The 21106-nt window shown below is 39.7% G+C and overlaps 1 protein-coding gene and 1 long non-coding RNA gene across 10 annotated transcripts in view; one reads left to right on the forward strand and one right to left on the reverse strand.

The window, feature by feature from the left end:
• LOC122550838 (F-box-like/WD repeat-containing protein TBL1X) overlaps positions 1-21106 on the reverse strand; it is a 399517-nt gene that overhangs the window by 275928 nt on the left and 102483 nt on the right. For all 9 annotated transcript variants that reach the window (XM_043692156.2, XM_087988307.1, XM_043692157.2 and 6 more), the window contains one exon: positions 8917-8976. The gene's annotated coding sequence lies outside the window, so the exon portion shown is untranslated. The remainder of the gene's footprint in view (positions 1-8916; positions 8977-21106) is intronic.
• The window catches only part of LOC122550839 (uncharacterized), a 207051-nt gene that overhangs the window by 34996 nt on the left and 150949 nt on the right, over positions 1-21106 (forward strand). The gene's annotated exons all lie outside the window — the stretch shown is intronic.

Genomic DNA, 21106 nt, shown 5'->3' on the forward strand with positions numbered 1-21106 from the left:
TTCATCCCACAGTTGGCAGCTGAAGGTTTCTGAAAGGGGTGGGACTGATGTTTGTCCTGCTCATTTGAAACTAATTGTTGGGTGCCTTTCTTCAGTATGTGTCAGACCTCTAGTTTACAACTATAACCACTAGGCTTCCATATGCTCAAGTTACAACCTAGAATCTGCAGACACACGCTTAGCTGAAACCGCGACAACACCTACATAGCACAAAAGATCAACCTCAGATGCCAAATCATCATGCATCTGAAATATTGTAAATAAATCAGGTGGAGCCTTAACATTGTTCAGACTTAATGTGGTCCTTTTTAAACTTTTGTTTAAACACTTTGTCATCAAATAGATGGGATTATGTTCCTCAGTGTGAAAAGCTCATGCCACAGAGACAGATCCATTCATTATAATCTTATAGAATTTGCTGCCAAAATAATGTCAAGCATACTGACGCTTGTTGTTCTTAGTGCAAACCATTCAGCAACTTGTGGTGGATAAAAGGCACCACGTGAATACCAAACATCACATGTTCCAAGACAATGTATGTTGCTCCGCTTTAAGGTGTTGCAAAAATAGCAACTCAATTGCTGATTTGCTCATGAAATTTGAAATCAATTTCCAGCAGAAAGCTAGAGCTGGTACTTAACTGCATGAACATACTTCAAACAGTGCGGTAACAGTTAAATTAATCAACCTCTCCCACACAAAGAGTTATTTATATTATTAAGTGTCAGCCCTGATCGTTAAACTAACTTCAATTTAACTTTAATATTGTACTACTTTTCTGATTTTTATCTCTTTTTTTCTCTCCTCTCCCTCTTTTTTTTGCATATGGTCTGATTCACCATCTTGTCTCAATTATTTTTCAATCCTTATATCTTATTGGTTGAGATGGTCCTGTCATTCACTAAGGTTCCATAAGCCCAGTTTTGTTCTTGCTGCTCTAATTTAGTCACATTCCATGCAACTTACAGGGTAAAATGTTAAAAATCACACAACACCAGGTTATAGTCCAACAGGTTTAATTGGAAGCACACTAGCTTTCGGAGCAACGCTCCTTCATCAGGTGATTGTCACAATCACCTGATGAAGGAGCGTCGCTCCGAAAGCTAGTGTGCTTCCAATTAAACCTGTTGGACTATAACCTGGTGTTGTGTGATTTTTAACTTTGTACACCCTAGTCCAACACCGGCATCTCCGAATCATGACTACAGGGTAAAATGTTTGAGATGAAGAACATCGTGAAGTCTAACCAAAGACATGCTGCAGCAAAATCTAAGCAACGTCTCTTGTAACACCACTATGGTTGTCAGACTATAGGAATGATCTCAGAATTGTCAAAATCACTCAAAACAACAAAGTTTTAGTTTGCAAACACCAATGTTTATATTCCTATGTTTACATAGGATGGCATAATGGCTCAGTGGTTAGCATTACTGCCTTACAGCATCAGGGACCTGGATTCAATTCCACCCTTGGGCGACTATGTGTGTGGAGTTTGCACATTCGCCCCAAGTCTGCGTGGATTTCAACTAGGTGTTACTGTTTCCTCCCACAGTCCAAAGCCGTGTAAGCTAGGTGGATTGGCGATGCTAAATTAACCATAGTGTTTGGGGATGCATGGGCTAGATGGATTCACCATGGGAAATCCAGAGTTACAGGGATAGTACAGCGGGATGGGTCTGGGTGGGATGCTCTTCAGAGGGTCGGTGTGGACCCTTTGGGCTGATTGGCCTGTCTCCACACTGTAGGGACTCAATTTATGATTGCTGCCTTAACAATTGTGAAATATACAAGTTTTTTAAAACGTTGCCATGCAATTTTTTTTAAGAAACTTACTATGGAGTGGATTGTATATATCATGCATTCTGAATTAAACCAGCTTGGTAGCTCAGCAATCAAATAATGGAACCCTGCTTCTAACAGAATCGTGAAAGTGACTGAGTTCCTAATCTTAACCATTTAATAACGTACTAAGCAAAAGGCAGGCCCATTAAAAATAGCAAAAAAAGGAGCAAAATATTATGTTGCATATATATAAATTATTTTTAAATGCCATTGCCATTATTGTAAAAGCAAAGTTAGTGCAAACAGACTCAAGGTACCCAGGTTCTTCCTGGCTCAGTACATTCTGTTGCGAGAGTTCATGCTGGAGTGTGACGTGATAGGTGAGCTGTAAGTTTGGTGTTGCCTGCTAACTACTCAAACTCATCAGGGTTCCTTCGGAACATTAATCATTTATATGCACACAATGTTCCAATATGTAGTAACTGAAAATATAATGGAAATTAATTTTCAATGCATTTTTCCCTACCCTAAACAAACTAAATGTCACATTTACTCTGAATTTGCATAGGTGATTTGACACCCAGAATGTGAATTGGGAGGTGGTGATGGAGGAGAGGAAGAGGGAGAGTGGTAGAGAGAGAGCTGCAGAGAGGGAGTGCTGCAGAGAGGGAGAGAGAAGAAGAGAGGGAGGGAGAGAGAGAGAGAGAGGTAGAGAAAGGGAGGGAGGGAGAAGAGGGAAAGACAGAGAGGTAGAGAGGGACAGAAAGAGAGGTAGAGGGGGACAGAGAGAGGTAGAGGGGGACAGAGAGAGGTAGAGGGGGACAGAGAGAGAGAGGTAGAGAAAGGGAGGAGGAGAGGGAGGGAGAGAGAGAGGGAGAAGAGAGAAAGGGAGAGGTATGGAGAGAGAGGGAGGGAGAAGTAGAGAGAGAGAGGGAGAGGTAGAGAGAGGGAGAGACACACACACACAAACAAAGAGAAAGACAGAAACAGAGAGACAGACAGAGGGTGAGAGATAGTGCAAGAGAGAGAGACAGCCAGATGAGTATGCACATGCAAGTGTCACACAAAACGAGGCATCAAATCGGTGACGATATCAAGCAAAAAGGAGATAGAGTGAGGGAAAAGATTTTACCCCTTTGCTTCTCAAAGATCTGTCTACTTTTGGTTTAAAAATCTGTGTTAAACGTGCAACACCATATTTTTTTAATCCCTAGTTCTAGATTCTTCCACAAGAGGAAGCATCCTTTCCACATGCACTCTGGGAAGACCCTTGAAAATATCACATGTTTCAATCAAGCTACCTTTCACTCTTTTAAATTCCAGTGAATACAAGCAAAGCTTGTTCAATCTTTCCTCATAAGAAGACCTGTCCGTTCCAGGTATTAGTCTGGTAAAACATCTCTGAATTGCTTTCAATACATTTGCATCTTTCCTTAAATACAGAGACCAATAATTACACAATATTACAGTTGGGATCTCATTCGTGCCGTGTAACTGAAGTGTGACCTCCCTAATTTTGTAATCTGTTCTCCTCACACCATTGGCTTCCCTAAATACTTGTTGTACCCGCATACTAACCTTGTGTCATTGATGCAACAGGACACTGAAATCCCTCTGCCCCTCAGAGTTCTACAGTCACTCACCATTTTGATGATATGTGTCTTTTATTATTATTCGTGCCAAACTGTATGAGGAAAAAAATAAGAAGGGAGGTAGAGAGAAAGTGAGAGAAGAAGAATGGGAAAAGCAGGGATAAAGACTTGCGCTGAAAAGCATCTTTCTACAGCGAACTAAGTATCTTCTGAAGAGTAATCAATGCTATAATGTAGGAGCTCTTCTATCCCATTCAAGGCCATTGCTCAAATAACCCAATTGATATTTTAGCATGACTTTGATTTGACGTGAGTCTACAAATCATCTTGGTTCCCGTGCTGCTAACCCTGTATAAATTACATTGCAGTTATTTACTTCACAGTAATCCTGCAGACAGTAAAATATACCATTAATCCCAATGAAATAGCTGAGACAGCCCCACTTCAGGTACTTTTCTCAGAACTTCGAAAGCCCACCGCACCTTGACTTATTTTTTACTGTCTATGGTTAGGCCAAATGTTCCCTCATTCCTGAAGAAGTTCTTATGCCCGAAACGCCGATTCTCCTGCTCTTTGGATGCTGCCTGACCTGCTGCACTTTTCCAGCTCCAAATGTTCCCTCAGGAAAGATCCACAATCAAGTTATCTTTGTGAAAATCAAGATCTATGGGTATCATCAGGTCCAACAGATATTGTCACAAATTAGAACTTTCAAGTTTGTATATATGCAGTTGTTTATACATTACAACAGGACTGTTTTATCTACCTTAAAATGTAAACCGCAAAGACCTCACAATGCTCAGTGCCTACAGTACGTCAGAATTCCTCCTTTTCCAAGGGCCATTGTAATATAAATAGAGCTTAAAATGTCTCAGACCCACCACATACTCCCGTCCATGAATGGTAACTGCTCAACTTTCTAATTTAAAAAAATATTTTGGCTCGAGCAACAGGAAAGAGGGTGGTGAAAACACACTGTAGATTTGATGTTAACTGATATAAACTTTCTTGGGACTAAGGTGACCTTTATCAAGAGTTTTTTTTAAATGTTTGCTGGAAATAATTTCCATATACCTACATGAAGATAGGTTCTGCAGTTTTCCAAAGCCTATGCTAAGAACTGTGTCTGTAGCAGACCCATTTGTTGAATACTTAGCAAAACAAAGATTTTATCTCATGTTGCATCTGGGCAAGTATGTTTTAGGTTAATGTTTACCTACCTGACAATAACTCCATTTTGAAATCAGTCAACATGACGTACTTTGTGACTTATGAGTTGGCATTAGGCACTGTATTCTATATTTTTAAATTTAAAGTTATTTTTGGTTAGAACACTTTGCTATTTCTTTTTCTTTATTCTTTAATGGGATGTGGGAGTCACTGGAAAGGCCAATGTATGTTGTTCATTCCTAACTGCTCTTGGACTGAGCAGCTTGCTTGACCATTGCACATTGTTGTGGGTCTGGAGTCACATGTAGGGAAGATGGGCAAGGAGAACAAATTTCCTTCACTATAGGAGGACATCAGTGAACACGGGGTCGTTTAAAAAAAAAAGGCAATAGTTGCCTTAAGTTACTTTCTTAAATTACAGATTTTTATTAATTGAATTTAAATTTCATCAACTGCTGAAAGTGACATTACCACTACACCACTATCTCCCTCTGTTGTTTGAATTGTTGAGTTGTTAATTATAAAGTATCAAAGAAAAACTGTGTACTTTTATAAAATCATTAAGCCACACTTTATAAAAGTTTGGATAGCGACCCCAAAAGCCATTGTTACCAAAATAATTAAGTAAAAGCTTAATCTCATACAACAACCTTCAAGGCTCATTACATTCCTTCATTAAGATCGCTATTAGTAGCATATTGGTTATATTACCGGACTCAGAGCAAAAAATGTTGATGAAAGTCATTTTGTCAAAACTTTTCATCTTGCGAAAAATACCTTTACAAAAAGCTTTGACAAAATATGACTTTTTCAGCAATATTCTAGTTCTGCACTATCAAACAACCATTTGTAATTCAAAGAACTTGAGTTTCCAACCCAAGAATCTGAATCCAATCTGTAAATTTAAAAGAGTTTCTAAGAAAAACTGGATTGCTAAAGATTATCAACTGGCTCAGATCTTTTGTGCAAGAACCTCTGGTTGTCACCTGCATTACAGTTGATTTCAGTCCCACACCAACATGTTGAACTCCTAAGTGTTCATTTAATAAGAGTAAATGAAGCGTCAGCAATAAAGTTCAGCTCTGCCAAGGGCACCAGAGAACAAATTTAGAAATGTATTGTGTTGACCATAGCATAACGTATATTTTAATTTTACTATCATCACATATAACAAAATGAAATGTCAATATTTACCAATAGACTAGTCTGACTATTTGAGTTTCAAGAAAAAGCAATATTTAATGCCACATTTGCTATTGGTTGCCTAAAATGTTGTCACGAAGAAGGAATACGTAGTGTATGTTCACAGTTCCATGTAAAGAATGATTTATTCAATACATTTTTTCTCAATACTCCTTTAAGAGACTGGATATTGCAAAAAGCATTAATGTCTGTTGAATTATGTCACAGGCGAACTTATCAGGTCTAATATTATGAAACACCGTTACCTCACAGCTACATTTCCACCCCTCCCATTAATCATTGTTCAAATTGACCATTCCAGACTCTGTGTTGCCAAAGTACATCAATTCCAATGGCCATGATTTGATAACTTTGTACAACTGCATCCAACAGTCAGGCTCCCTTGACCTCTTCATTGCATTCAATACTGTCAATCATTGTCTCTGCTCTCCAGTCTACCTCCATAAAACTAATTTTTTCTGTTTTCATTCAAATGTGCTGCAAAGGCTTAAAACCGTTCTCGATGGATTCACTTTTTCACTCAGCAAGCCATCTCTAATGAATCATACAGCTCCAACTGTGATTGAAGTTTGACTTCATCCAGACTAAGGGAATCTACTTGACTGGCAGCCCAAATACCTCCTTAACTATTCATTCTCTTCACTACCAGCACACCTGGGTTACGATATGCACCATGTATAAAATGCACTGCAACAACTTGCCAAAATTCCTTCAATAACTGCTTCTGAACTCCCAAAATCTACCATCTAGAATGACAAGGACAACGGTAGTTGCTACATGGAAACACCACCAACTTCAGCTGCCCAAGACTGAACATCATTTTGACTCAGCTGTCAGCACTTTCACTGGGTCAAAATCCTAGAACACGCTACCCAACAGTAGCGACTATACCTACATCAACAGAAACATGATTCATCATCCCCTTTTTGTGGGTAATTAAGGTTGGGTTATAAAAGCTGGCCTTACCAGCAATGCCAGTGTCTTGTGAATGAATAAAAAACAATGGAATAATTCAAGAAAGAGTGTGTTAGTGCCATCATTCAAACACTGGATCTGTATCTACATATTTATAATTGAAACCCAAATTCACTTCACCTTCTGCATTCAATTCCAAAGCATTTGGTTCTTATCTCTACTGCCACAATTTAGCCATTATATCCCACCCTCTGAAATTCATAGAATCATAGAAAATAGGAACAAGGTTAGGCCATTTGGCCCTTCAAGCCTGCTCTACCATTCATGGCTGATCATCCAGCTCACCAGCCTGTTTCTGCTTTACTCCCTTATCCTGTGACCTCTTTAGCTCCAAAAGCCATATCCAACTCCTTCTCGAAATCACACAATGTTTTGGTCTTGACTGCTTGCTGTGGTAGTGAACTGCACAGGCTCATCACTCTCTGGGTGAAGAAATTTCTCTTAGTTTCAGTCCTAAATAGTTTACCCCATATCCCTTCCTAAAACCCACCAGTGTATCACCTTTCATGCTTACAAAAAGCTTCCCTCAAAATTCTTCTAATTAACGGGATTTGAACATTCTTAGGCCCAATCTATTTTCAATTTTCTTCCTACATATTTTAAGACATTTTCTGCATGTTTTTGCCACACTAAATCACAAACCTGTCTTTTCTTCTTACAAATACCAACAAACTACAGTCTTTGTTTTCATACAACATACAATTAATGTAGTGCCCTGGAGAGTGTTGTGGAACACAGAAACCTAGGGGTGCAGATACATAATTCTTTGAAATTTGCATCACAGGTGGTCACATTGGTTAAGAAGGTGTATATCACGTTTGTCTTCATTGCTCAGACCTCGGATTATAGGGGTTGGGACATCATGTTGAGGCTGTACAGGACGTTGGTGAGACCTCTTTTGGAGTACTCTGTGCAGTTCTGGTTGCCTTGTTATAAGAAGGGTATTATTAAACTGGAAGGCATTCAGAAAAGATTTTCCAGCATATTGCAAGGAATGGAGAGTTTGAGTTATAAAAATATGCTCGAGGGGCTGGGACTTATTTCACTGGAGCATAGAAGATTGAGGGGTGACATCATGGAGGTTTATAAAATCGTGAGGGGCATAGATAAAGTGAACAGTAAAGGTCTTTTTCCTAAAGTGGGGGAGTTTAAAACTAGAGGGCATATTTTTAAGTTGAGAGGAGAGAGATTTAAAAAAGGCATGAGGGGGCTTTTTTTTTCACAAAGTGGTTAGTGTGTGCAATGAACTGCCAGAGGAAGTGAATTTGAATTAGCTATGTTGTCACATGCACTTAAAGGAGTACAGTGAAACGTTTAAAAGTCACCACTTACAGCGCCATCTTAGGTATAATCTACCGAGAGGTACAGAGTCTTCAGTACAAGTTCTTAGGAAAAGGAAAATTGAAACATAAAAAAAAGTCGAGCATTACAGTTCATAGGTGTTAATTAGAAAAAATAGAGAAATAAAAAGTTCAGAATAACAATCTTCCAACCCAGTCCATGCTGGCACCTTGCCTCCGATCCATGTTGGGCCCTGGATCATCATTAGGCCAGGGGTCCACGCTGAAGCTACACTAGCCCGAAAGACCGCCAGCGGCTGCTGAGAGTGCGCCATGTCGAAACAGGAGGAAGCCATGTTGGGCCATGGCCGATGCAGTTACAGTTACGTTTAAAGACTTTTGGATAAGAACAATAATTGGGCAGGTTTGGGGTTATATAGGCCAAATGCAGGCAGGTGGGACTAGTTTAATTTGGGAACATGGTCGGCTGGGATTAGTTGGACCATTTTTGGATCTATTTTCATGTTGTATGACTCTATCACTTTAATTAGCAAATCACTAATACGGTTGTTTATCTGTTTTATTTGTTCTAAACAGGTTAAAGATACTAGAAATGCTCCTTATGTAGCATCATGATCTGCTTAATATACTTTATATGACATCATACTCTAGCTAATTCTAGCTTTCTTTTTGCACTGGTTATTCCTTTCTGAGGAACTCAACATATCTAAAAGGTTTTGTTACATAGCAGTAACACTTTAGGACAGCCAAACAAATAATGCGTTGCATTTGCCACAGACACTTCCTTTTAATGGAGGCTTGGTTTATCTCAGTTCTAACATGCGCAAACAAGACCTCAAAGGTGTCATAAAATTATATATTATTACAGAATTCAGGAATTATGTTGTACTTACTCTATTACCAAGAAAGGCCAAATTACTTGCACTTCAGATGCCAGTAAGTCACTCAGTGATCTAACAACACAGAAGGAAAAAGAAGATAAAATGAAGATGTATTTTACACACTTAGAAAATCTTTTCATGATTAAACATTTTTCTTAATACATCGATGAACTGCGAGTTTCTAATTACATTTATACATTCATTCTTATTACAATACAACAGCCCATTTCTTATCAAATATGCAGTAGATGCTGTGTGTGAGGTAAATTACATCCACATTTGAAATGAACCACTATTATTGAACTTCTGCGGGTTAGTCGACATTTTTGTGTTTTCTGAATTACACTGCTGAGCTCAGTGGCTCCTTCAAGTTAAGAGTTTCCACAAAACTTTGACCAGCATTCACCAAAGAGAGGTCTAAAAAGAAAGTAGAAGGAATAGACAAAAACTGCAGGTAATCATAATTTGATTTACAAGAGAATTTCAGGAATTTACAGTAAAATGTGGAATATTTTTTACCTGGGCTCACTGCCTTCCTAAAGTCAAGCCCTCCAATGTCAAAAACACTTAAATAAAATCACCATACATTGTGAAATACATGACCAAAACATTTGCTGCAGTCTGTCTGGTCTCAAGGTTATTCACTTTTTTTGGACTAGAGGCCTGTGACCTGTGATGTGCCGCAGGGATTAGTGCTGGGTCTATTACGTTCACATCCAAATGACATAAAGTAAGAGGTATTGCAGATGAGCCTAAAATTGGTGGCATAGTGGAGTGAAAAAGGTTACCTCAGAATACACAGGACTTTGATCAGATGGGCCAATAGGAGTGGCAAATGGAGTTTAATCTAGATAAATGAGGTCATAGAGTCATGGAGATAAACAGCATGGAAACAGACCCTTCGGTCCAACCCGTTCACACTGACCAGATATCCCAACCCAATCTAATCCCACCTGCCAGCGCCCGGCCCATATCCCTTCAAACCCTTCTTATTTATATACCCATCCAAATGCCTTTTAAATGTTGCAATTGTACCAGCCTCCACCACATCCTCTGGCAGCTCATTCCACACACGTACCATCCTTTGCGTGAAAAAGTTGCCCCATAGGTCTCTTTTATATCTTTCCCCTCTCACCCTAAACCTATGCCCTCTAGTTCTGGACTCCCCGATCCCAGGGAAAAGACTTTGTCTTTGTCTCTCCATGCCCCTCATAATTTTGTAAACCTCTATAAGGTCACCCCTCAGCCTCTGACACTCCAGGGAAAACAGCCCCAGCCTGTTCAGCCTATCCCTGTAGTGCAGATCCTCCAACCCTGGCAACATCCTTGTAAACCTTTTCTGAACCCTTTCAAGTTTCACAACATCTTTCCGGTAGGAAGGAGACCAGAATTGCACGCAATATTCCAACAGTGGCCAAACCAATGTCCTGTACAGCCGCAACATGACCTCCCAACTCCTGTACTCAATACTCTGACCAATAAACGCAAGCATAACAAACACCTTCTTCACTATCCTATCTACCTGCGACTCCACTTTCAAGGAGCTATGAACCCGTACTCCAAGGTCTCTTTGTTCCCTCGGACCTTACCATTAAGTGTATAAATCCTGCTAAGATTTGCTTTCCCAAAATGCAGCACCTCACATTTATCTGAATTAAACTCCATTTGCCAGTTCTCAGCCCATTGGCCTATCTGGTCCAGATCCTGTTGTAATCTGAGGTAACCATCTTCGCTGTACTCTACACCTCCAATTTTGGTGTCATCTGCAAACTTACTAACTGTACCTCTTGTGCTCGCATCCAAATCATTTATGTAAATGACAAAAAGTAGAGGGCCCAGCACCGATCCTTGTGGCACTCCACTGGTCACAGGCCTCCAGTCTGAAAAACAACCCTCCACCACCACCCTCTGTCTTCTACCTGTGAGCCAGTTCTGTATCCATATGGCTAGTTCTCCCTGTATTCCATGAGATCTAACCTTGCTAATCAGTCTCCCATTGGGAACCTTGTCGAACACCTTACTGAAGTCCATATAGATCACATCTACTGCTCTGCCCTCATCAATCTTCTTTATTACTTCTTCAAAAACCTCAATCAAGTTTGTGAGACATGATTTCCCACGCACAAAGCCTTGTTGGCTATCCCGAATCAGTCCTTGCCTTTCCAAATACATGTACATCTTGTCCCTCAGGATTCCCTCTAACAACTTGCCCACCACCGACGTCAGGCTCACTGGTTTATAGTTCTCTGGCTTGTCTTTACCACCTTTCTTAAACAGTGGCACCACGTTTGCCAACCTGTTAAGTTTTGGTATGACAAATCAGGGCAGGAATTATAAACTTAATAGGAAGGTCCTGAGGAGTGTTGCTGAACAAAAGGACCTTGGAGTGCAGATTCATAGTTCCTTGCAAGTAGAGTCACAGGTAGACAGAGTAGTGAAGATGACATTTGGTACACTTGCTTTTATTGGTCAGTGCATTGAGAATAGAGGTTGGAAGGTCATGTTGCAGCTGTACAGAGCATTGGTTAAGCCACTTTTGGAATACTGCTTTCAATTCTGGTCTCCTTGCTAGAGGAAAGATGTCGTGAAACTTGAAAGGGTGCAGAAAGAATTTACAAGGATGTTTCCAGGATTGGGGGTGGTTTGAGCTAAAGGGAAAGGCTGAGTGGGCTGTGACTATTTGTCTTGGAGCGTCAGAGTCTGAGGGGTGACCTTATGGAGGTTTAAAAAATCATGAGGGTCATGGATAGGGATAATAGTTGAGGTATTTTCCTCAGGAGAGGAGAGTCTAAAACTAGAGGACATAGGTTTAAGGTGAGAGAAGAAAGATTTAAAAGAGACATAGGGGCAACGTTTTCATGCAGAGGGTGGTGCGCATATGGAATAAGCTACCCGATGAGATGATGGGAGCCTGGTACAATTACAACATTTAAAAGGCATCTGGATGGGTACTTGAATAGGAAGGGTTTAAGAGGGATGTGGGCCAAATGCTAGCAAATAGGACTTGATTAATTTAGGATATCTGGTCAGCATGGACGAGTTGGACTGAATGGTCTGTTTCCATGCTGTACATCTGTAACTCTTCCTTAAATTGTTGCAGGTTATCAGCCAGAGCATTATTTCCCTAGGTAGCCCATTGACATCAGCAATGCATTTTATGTAAAGCAGTTTAGTGAAAGGATTTGCAATTATATCACTTTTGTTACAATCTTAGGACAACATAAACCACTTTCTGGGCAATGAAGCCCTTTTGAACTATAGTCATTGTTGTAATGTATAGGATCCTGCAAATACAGTACTTCTGTTGTTTAAAGAGAAGCTGCAGTGAGGGGAAAGTTTGGACAAAGGTCCGATATCTGGCAGTGAACCCAACTGTTATGAAGATGTGGGTGCACTGTACCTTTAAGAGAGTTAAAAGCTAGCAAAAACTACCTGATAGCACCAAGTGTTCTGAAAGAAAAACGTAACATTTCGTTGAACAACACGATTAGCTGGTTGCCTGGAGACAAAAACAAATTCTAATTTGGCCAGATTAAATTATACCCTAAAATACCCATCTCCAATTAAGTTTAATTTGAGTATATTGACAATCTTAAAAGCCAATGATACAACCTGATGCTTTGGGGGTAAACGACCAGAGAAAATTGAACAGTTGAGAGGAGAACTGCCAGGCCCAGCATGTAAAGCCTGCCTAAAAAATAACTCTCTTAAAGGTACCTTTATTGATCAGTAGCCTGTGAAGCAGAATCCAGAGGAAGGAGAAAGGAATATAGAGAACCAAAAGCTGCCTAGTTTTGAGATAATAAGATTTGTTTTGTAAATCTTAATTGGGAGTTTTATGGGACTTGTATTGTGGAAGGGGAAGGTGAAAGATAGGTTAAAGGAAGTAGTTGTAAATAGTTGTTAGTTAATTATTCTCTGTTCTACTTTAAGAAATAAACTTGATACTTTTACTTTAACTAGCTCTTGGCCTATCGAATTTTCACAGATTGCTGCACGGGATAAATCTTTTCTGTGTTGTTGGGTTAAAAATAAACAGGAGAGTTTACCCCATGTCATAGCAACTCAGGCAGAAAGTTATCCTCTTAAGTATTATGTACTCAAAGTGGTTTAGCCACATTTGGAATATTGTGCAGAATTGTGGTCACTATTAAGATATGCATATGTGGCTTAACATTTCCAACACTGTTTGCAAGGGGTTACCTATCTTGTGTTTTATGAACTTAGACAAACCATCAAAGGCCCAGGACTGAAAACAAATGCTGGAGGTGCAAAGAAGGTTATCTCAGATTACAATGGGATCTTGATCAGATGGGCCAATGGGCTAAGAAGTGGCAGATGGAGTCTAATTCAGATAAACATGAAGTGCTGCATTTTGGGAAAGCAAATCTTCGCAGAACTTATACACCTAATGGTAAGGTCCTAGGGAGTGTTGCTGAACAAAGAGACCTTGGAGTACAGGTTCATAGCTCCTTGGAAGTGGAGTCGCAGGTAGATAGGATAGTGAAGAAGGCATTTGGTATGCTTTCCTTTATTGGTCAGAGTACTGAGTACAGGAATTGGGTCATGTTGCAGCTGTACAGGACATTGGTTAGGCCACTGTTGGAATATTGCATGCAATTCTGGTCTCCTTCCAATCTGAAAGATGTTGTGAAACTTGAAAGGGTTCAGAAAAGGTTTACAAAGATGTTGCCAGAGTTGGAGGATCTGAGCTACAGGATGAGGCTGAACAGGCTGGGGCTGTTTTCCCTGGCGTGTCGGAGGCTGAGGGGTGACCTTATAGAGGTTTACAAAATTATGAGGGGCATGGATAGGATAAATATACAAAGTCTTTTCCCTGGGATCAGGGAGTCCAGAACTAGAGGGCATAGGTTTAGGGTGAGAGGGGAAAGATATAAAAGAGACCTATGGGGCAACTTTTTCATGCAGAGGGTGGTACATGTATGGAATGTGCTGCCAGAGGAAGTGGTGGAGGCTAGTACAATTGCAACATTTAAAAGGCATTTGGATGGTTGTATGAATAGGAAGGGTTTGAAGGGATGTGGGCCGGATGCTGGCAGGTGGGACTAGACTGGGTTGGGATATCTGGTCGGCATGGATGGGTAGGACCAAAGGGTCTGTTTCCGTGCTGTACGTCTCTATGACTCTATGGAGATCACAGCGCGTCAGACAGCATCCATGGAGAGAGAGTAAACTAATGTTTCAAGTCTAGATGACTTCATCTGAAGTGAAGTGTGGAGGTATCAGCATTTGTGCTATTGATTGAGAGAGGTGGGGCTGGTAGGTGTAGGGTACTGATGGAGAAAAGATGTTGGTAATTTAGAGTAAGTGATCAGAATGTGAGAATGGCAGAACAATGGTGTGTATCTTGCCAGACTTGAAAGGACAATAGGTGGATAGGGGACACCACACACCATAACAAGTTAAAGGAATGGGAAGAAATGGGAGTTGGTGCACAATTTAAAGGTGTTGAACTCAATATTAAGTCCAGAAGGCTGTAAAGAATTTAATTGATTTTTCTTATGCACTATAATCACAAGATAAATAATTCAAGATTTGACGTAACATTTTAGAATTTTAACACCTGTAATTACTCTTGGTTGATAACTGTCTTGTCTTGCTGCTGATTGTGCAATGACGCTATGTGACAGCAATCATCAGGAATTTTCTTCCTCAGGTTGTACATTGGTCTGAGCTGCTGGCTTCTGTCTCTTCGCAATATAGCAGCATGATTGGGAATGACTTCATGTGTCTTGGACTGGTTGCATATCTTAGAAAGTTTTACAGATATTTAGGTATAGTGATTGGATATCTCACACATGTTCTCTGTCCAACACAAGTTGTGGTTGTTCCCTACCTGCTCACTGGTAGTGTGTCTATTTAATTTTCCTCTGTATATAAAATCCTGTGGCATTCCATTCATATCACTGTGGGTCTTGTATGCTGTGAGACAGTCTTTTATAGCTTGTACCATGAAACACCACTCGTTGAGATACATGTTTTTTTTAGAATGCTAGTTGGCACTCGTGCCAAGAGCAATTTTGGCTTTCAGGGTATGTTGATCTCCGTTTGCAACCACAATGTTGTTGGCTGTGAAAGCTTCTGCTCTTCTTATACCATCAGCCTGATATGAGAGGAGTTGACAACATGAAAGCCTTGATCATCTTCTAAAGGTTGATTTTCACTTTGTTAACTGTTCACTTCATTAGTAGACTTCAGTACAATGGAACAAGGGCAGCGAATTTCTGGAATTCTTTACCACAGAGTGCTGTCAAGGGTGGCTGGTATATTCAAGGCTGAGATAGATGGGCTTTTAAGGAAAAGACAGGAAAATAGAGTTGATGGTTTCAGATCAGCCATGATCTTATTGAATGGCAGAGCAGATTCAATAAGCTGAATAGTCTACTTCTGTTCTCATACCTTATGCTGAGAATGGGTCTGTGTCTTTGAAAGAGAATTTGCAATAGCAGATTTCACAACAAATGGAGAGTGATGATGCCACACTAGTTCTGATAGAGAATTGAAGGCATCAAAACCGGTAGATCCAACTGACTACTGCATGAAGATAAGCTTCTCTAAGTTAGAAAATCACACATTAACACTTAAAGAATTGTTTTTCAAACAGGAGGGCTGGATAATTAAACTGTTAGTATCCTTCACCGAACATACTTTTAAGCCTAAAACTAAAAGAACTGCAAATGATGGAAATCAGAAACAAAACAGAAATTGCTGGAAAAACTTAGCGGGTCTTGCAGCATCTGTGAAGAGAAAGTAGAATTAACATTTCAGGTCCAGTGACTTTTCTTCAGAATAGTTCAGTTCTAAAGGGTCACTGGACCCAAAACATTAACTCTGCTTTCTTGACACAGATGCTGCTAGGCTTGCTGAGCTTTTCTAGCAATTTGTTTTTGTTAATTTTAAGCCTTTCAGTTGTGGATTTTGCTTTTAAACTTATAAGAAATATTTAACTGCTGTACCTTAATGGTTATGTCAGAAAGCAGGCTAAAACATTTTTATTTTGTAAAAGTAATAGTAGGTTTCTAGCTTGTTACATCTTTAATTTTAAGTCAAAGGCAGATAAGTGTGACTTTGGGCTATTTAAGTTTGAGATTTGAACTCAAGTAAATTTATTGTGGTTTATCATTGGTTTGCTTTACAATTCTCGAACTGTCTGATCGTCAGTGAGGATTGTATCATAAGCAGTTATCCGTGCTTACAACTGCATTTCACCACGATGTGAGCTATCAAGATATACTAACAATCTGCCGCTATTATGCTGTAATCCTCAAGTTAGCTCCCTTAACATAAATGAGGTGTGGGTCACATAATACTGAAGAATTCAATGAACTTTAATTATAGTTCTTGGTATTTATGTATGTACATTACAATCACAGGCATTTCCATGTCTGGGCTCAAGTTAAGCAATGTACTTTTGTGTGCAGTACGTCATTTGGCAAGAGGACTGAGCTCAGTGAGATGGAGACTCAACTTTATATCCATAGATCACATCCCATGGTATGACGATGACATCATGGTCATGGCCCATGAAGGCAATTGCATTTCTCCTACAGGACACAGTACAATTCAGTCATACCTAACCAAGGTGGTTTGCTGTTAGAGGCTAAACATCTCAGCCCTAGAACACTGCTGCAGGAGCTCCTCAGGAATATTCTAGACCCAACCACCTTTAAGTCATTTCATCAATGATCTTTCTTTCACAAAGTCAGAAACGAGGATGTTTGCTGATTGAAAAATTTTCAGTGCCATTCATGACTGCTCAGGTACTGAAGCAATCTGTACTTTTATGCAGTAAGACTCTTACAACCCTTAGTCTTGGGTTAGCAAATGGAAAGTAATATTCACAAGGTCGAGCAAAGACTATCTTCCTTTACATTCAACTACTATCGCTAAATATCCCACCAACAGCATCCTGGAGGTTACTAGACACTGAATGATATCAGCCACATATACGCTGTGGCTACAAGACCAGATGAGAGGTTGGGATCTTGCCTTATGATGCTCCAATGCCAGACCATAACCTAGAAGGAGTAAGCAAAGAGTGAAATAGAATAGTTTCCACTTCCCTAGATCAGTACAATTCCAATAACACTCACAAAGCTTGACACCATCCAGGAGAAAACATCCCTCTTGATTGGCACCCTATTCAGCAACTTCAACATTCGCTCCCCCCACCATTGATGTTGTCATTATGCATCAGTGTGCACCATCCATAAAATGTAATTCAGCAACTATCCAAGGTGGCTCAACACCACCTTCTTCAGTGCAATTACGGATGGGCCATAAATACTCGCACTGCTAGTAATGACCATATGCCATGAAGAAAGTTAAGGTGCTAGAGGCAACAGAGTTTTTTTTTAATTAGAGCAGCTAAACCATCAACAAGCATGCCAATCCAATGTAAATTTGAATCATGTTTTGACACTTAGAATATTTTGAACTATTTACTCTGTTCACAATATTTATATTTTAATTAGCAAAATATTCCATTGTATATGCTTTTCTGTAAATTATTAAATCATACTCAAAAGATTTTGATAATATTTAAAATCATTAAATTCAGCAAATCAACAAACAGATTTTAAGTTATTATATAAATGCCAATTCAGGGTATCTGAAATGAAAGCAAAGTGCTGGAGAAACTCAACAGGCCTGGCAGCATCAATGAGCAGAAAACCAGGGTTAATATTTTGAGTCCAGAATTAATCTTCTGAAGAGTCATTATCAGACTTGAAACATTAACATTGTTTCTCCCTCCACAGATGCTGCCAGACGGTCTATATTTCTCCACCACTTTCTGTTTAAATCAGTAAGTTTTTTAAAAAATTCACTCATGGAATATGGGCATTGCTGATTGGCCCAGCATTTATTGTCCTTTCGTAGTTGTTCTTGAGGTGGTAATGATGGGCTGCCTTCTTGAAAACACAGTAGTCCATGTACTGCAGGTAGACCCCAATGCTGTTCGCAAGGATGTTCGAGAATTCTAACCCGGTAACAGTGAAGGAATGGTGTTATATTTCCAAGGCAAGATGGAAAGTGACTTGAAGGGAAACTTGCAAATGATGGTGTTCCCAAGTATCTGCTGCCCTGTCCTTCTTGATGGAAAATGTTGTGGGTTTTGAAGATGTTATTCAAAAAGCTTTGGTGAGTTTCTGCAGTGCATCTCATAGATGATGCAACACTGGTGCTACAGACTGTCGATGGTGGATGGAGTGGATGCTTGTGGATGTCGTGCCAATCAAGTGGGCTGTTTCATCCTGGACGGTGTCAAGTTTCTTGAGAGTTGTAGGAGCTGCACCCTTCCAAGGAAGTGGGTAGTGGGTAGGTAGCATTCCTAATTTGTGCCTTGTAGATGGTGGACAGGCTTTGGAGAGTCAGGAGGTGAGTTAATTGCTACAGTATTCTTAGCCTCTGACCTATTCATGTAGCCACTGTGTTTATGTGGCAAATCCAAGATTCAATGATGGTGATGCCTTTGAATGTCAAGGGGCAGTGGTTAGATTCTCTAATTGGAGATAGTTATTGCTTGGCATTTGAGGACTTCATGGATTGTACTTCTTCCTTTCAGTGCAGGTTCAGAATGTTCTACAATTCTTAAATTTCAATAAGAACTCTAACTCTGCCTTTGATAATGTCTATAGTAACTTCTTCTAAAAATGCCAACTTTCACAGGTATCCAGGGAGAATCATATGCAAGTCAAGTTTGTCCTCAGCAGATATGCTTGCAGATGCACATTTTAGACACTGTAGACATTACTGGCTAGCAACAGGATAGGAAAACATGGCTGAACTCTGTCCTTCCTTAGCAAAGGTGCTAAGGCGAACAGTTCCATACCAACTGCTATCCTGGCTGACTTTCAGTAACTCAGACAAGATTTAAAATAATGAATTGATTGTCAGTGACTGACAGTATAAACAAATGACATTATTTGTGTATTTATTTGCCTATCAGCATCATCCTTTGCTTCACCCTGGATGGCTCCGTTGACTGAACTACAGACAACGTAGACATTGACAATTTTCCAATTGTGTGACATATTATAGACTGTGAAGAAGGGTTAACACCCGAAACATTGACTTCTCCACCTCCTAATACTGCCTGGCTTGCAGTGTTCTTCCAGCCTCCTGTTTGTATACTACAGAAAGTACTTACGCCTGCATCTGAAAATGACAATCAGAAGACCTTATCAAAGAGGCAAATTCATTCACAGCACTCTTCCACAGCACCTGCAGTGAAACTGTGCTGATCCAGAAGGCACAGCAATGTAGAAGAGCGCTTGGAACTTCTGATTGGAAAAGGACACATCTGTAGCACATATCTATTGTTAAATAGTTAGAAGTTCTAATTTTTTGAGAGCTTACTATGGTACATTTCCAAAGACTTCAATTTTCTCCTATTCAAATGTTCAGTATGAAAAGGCAATATTATTAAAACTGCTTAAAGTGTCAGTGAATCCAAAGTAATGGAGGAATTAAGAAGTGCATTTAGCAAGAATAGGGAATTATGATCTTACTGCACAAGGTGGTGGCCTGGAGTTAACAGGTTGCCCCAGGACTTTGAGGCTCTAGCCAAAAGAAAATGAGGCCTTCCCTCAAAATGGCAGAGGTCTGCTCTGTGAAATGAGTCCAGCTGGTACACATATGAAAAATATTAAATGAGTTGTCAGTCGAGATGCTATGTTTGATCATTTCCATATTTGCACTTGATTGCAACATGGATCGATCAACCAATCTTCAGGTTCTGAAATTTAATGCCAGTTTTTACCCAAAGGAATCATTATGCAACTTGAGGAGAAAGTTTTCTTCTGCACACTGATGATATAAAATGTCAATGCACCTGTTGCTCACATTTCAAATGCAAAACTGAAAAATTCTGCTGTAAAAGGCAGGGCATGAAATAACAACCTGCCATCTGCCATTAGCAGAACAATTTCTGCCAACTGGGCTCCTACTTTTAGCAGGCAAGATTGCAAATGACTGCTCAATCAGCAAGCCTTGAAACCTTCTACATACTATTCACATGTTCTAAAATTATTTTTAACAAGATGCAAGCAAAGTTCAAAAGAATTATCCCAAAGGTTGCGCCAATGGAAGCAATTGCAGGAATCATTTGAAGTGTTCAGAAACACTCCACATCATTCCAAAATGCATGACTCAATCTTTTTTAATGTTAAAATAGTTTTGCTTATAGTTTATGAAGTTTGATAATGATAGTGTGTTAATTAAATGGGCATTGCATGTTAGTATTTTATACTTTTTGGAATGCTACAAATTAGCATCCATTTTTGAACACAAAAATATGCAAGTACAGTTACAATTTAATGAGGCCTTAAACTTTTTCATGTTACATGTTCTGGTTTTCTTAATAAGCATGACGGATTCCAGACTTCTCCCTTAGGAATAGGAAATGGGGGAAATCTCTTGGCAGCCTAATTATTTTAAGGAATAAGACGAGAAGTATAGTATAGAACTGGTACAGGCATGGACTGGGAACAGGTTCTCACAAGCCTGTCACAACGAGCTAGCAAATATTGAGTTGCTGAACTCATTTTAACGTGACTAGCAATCTAGAGATACATGTTAGGCATTACCATGTCAGATTGCCACTGGAATGTATGTAGGCACTTGGGTGCATTTTGTTGGGGGTTAGAAGATGCAGTTCAGGAGAGGACCAAATGGGTGCTGGCAAGTCCTCAGCATTACAAGGGAACAGGAGAACTCTGTATGCTTTCAAATTCAGGCAAGTTTTTTTAAAATTTCTAATGCCCCTTTACAGACCTCTGGCATAACTTCACTTTAGTCTTTTCTTGGTGCGCAACCTGCTAAGGCTTAAACATGACCCTTTTGTGGTAGTCAGTCACAAATGAATTAAATGACCTGGTTAAGGTAGATATGGAAGAGAATTGATACAAACACACTTGCTTGACATACTTCCAGATATAAAATCTCTAATTCATTGCAAAGCTCAGTTGCAGTCGTACAGCTACACAAAAGTAACAAGATAGTAACAATAGATTGCTAGATATCCAAGTCTCTGGAGGATTTTCCAAAGGATGTCACAGTTGATAGAGTCAAATGGTTCCAAATACTTTTCTTAGATTTGTTGAGTAACAAAGATCATGCCTGTGATTCTCCAGGATGGCTGGGATAAGGAGGGAGGGTGTATACATCACCCAAGTCATGC

This window comes from Chiloscyllium plagiosum, unplaced genomic scaffold (genome assembly GCF_037043375.1).
Source record: "Chiloscyllium plagiosum isolate Xiang-an unplaced genomic scaffold, Cpla_swu_hap1 HiC_scaffold_6, whole genome shotgun sequence".
In the NCBI taxonomy this organism is placed as follows: Eukaryota; Metazoa; Chordata; class Chondrichthyes; order Orectolobiformes; family Hemiscylliidae; genus Chiloscyllium; species Chiloscyllium plagiosum.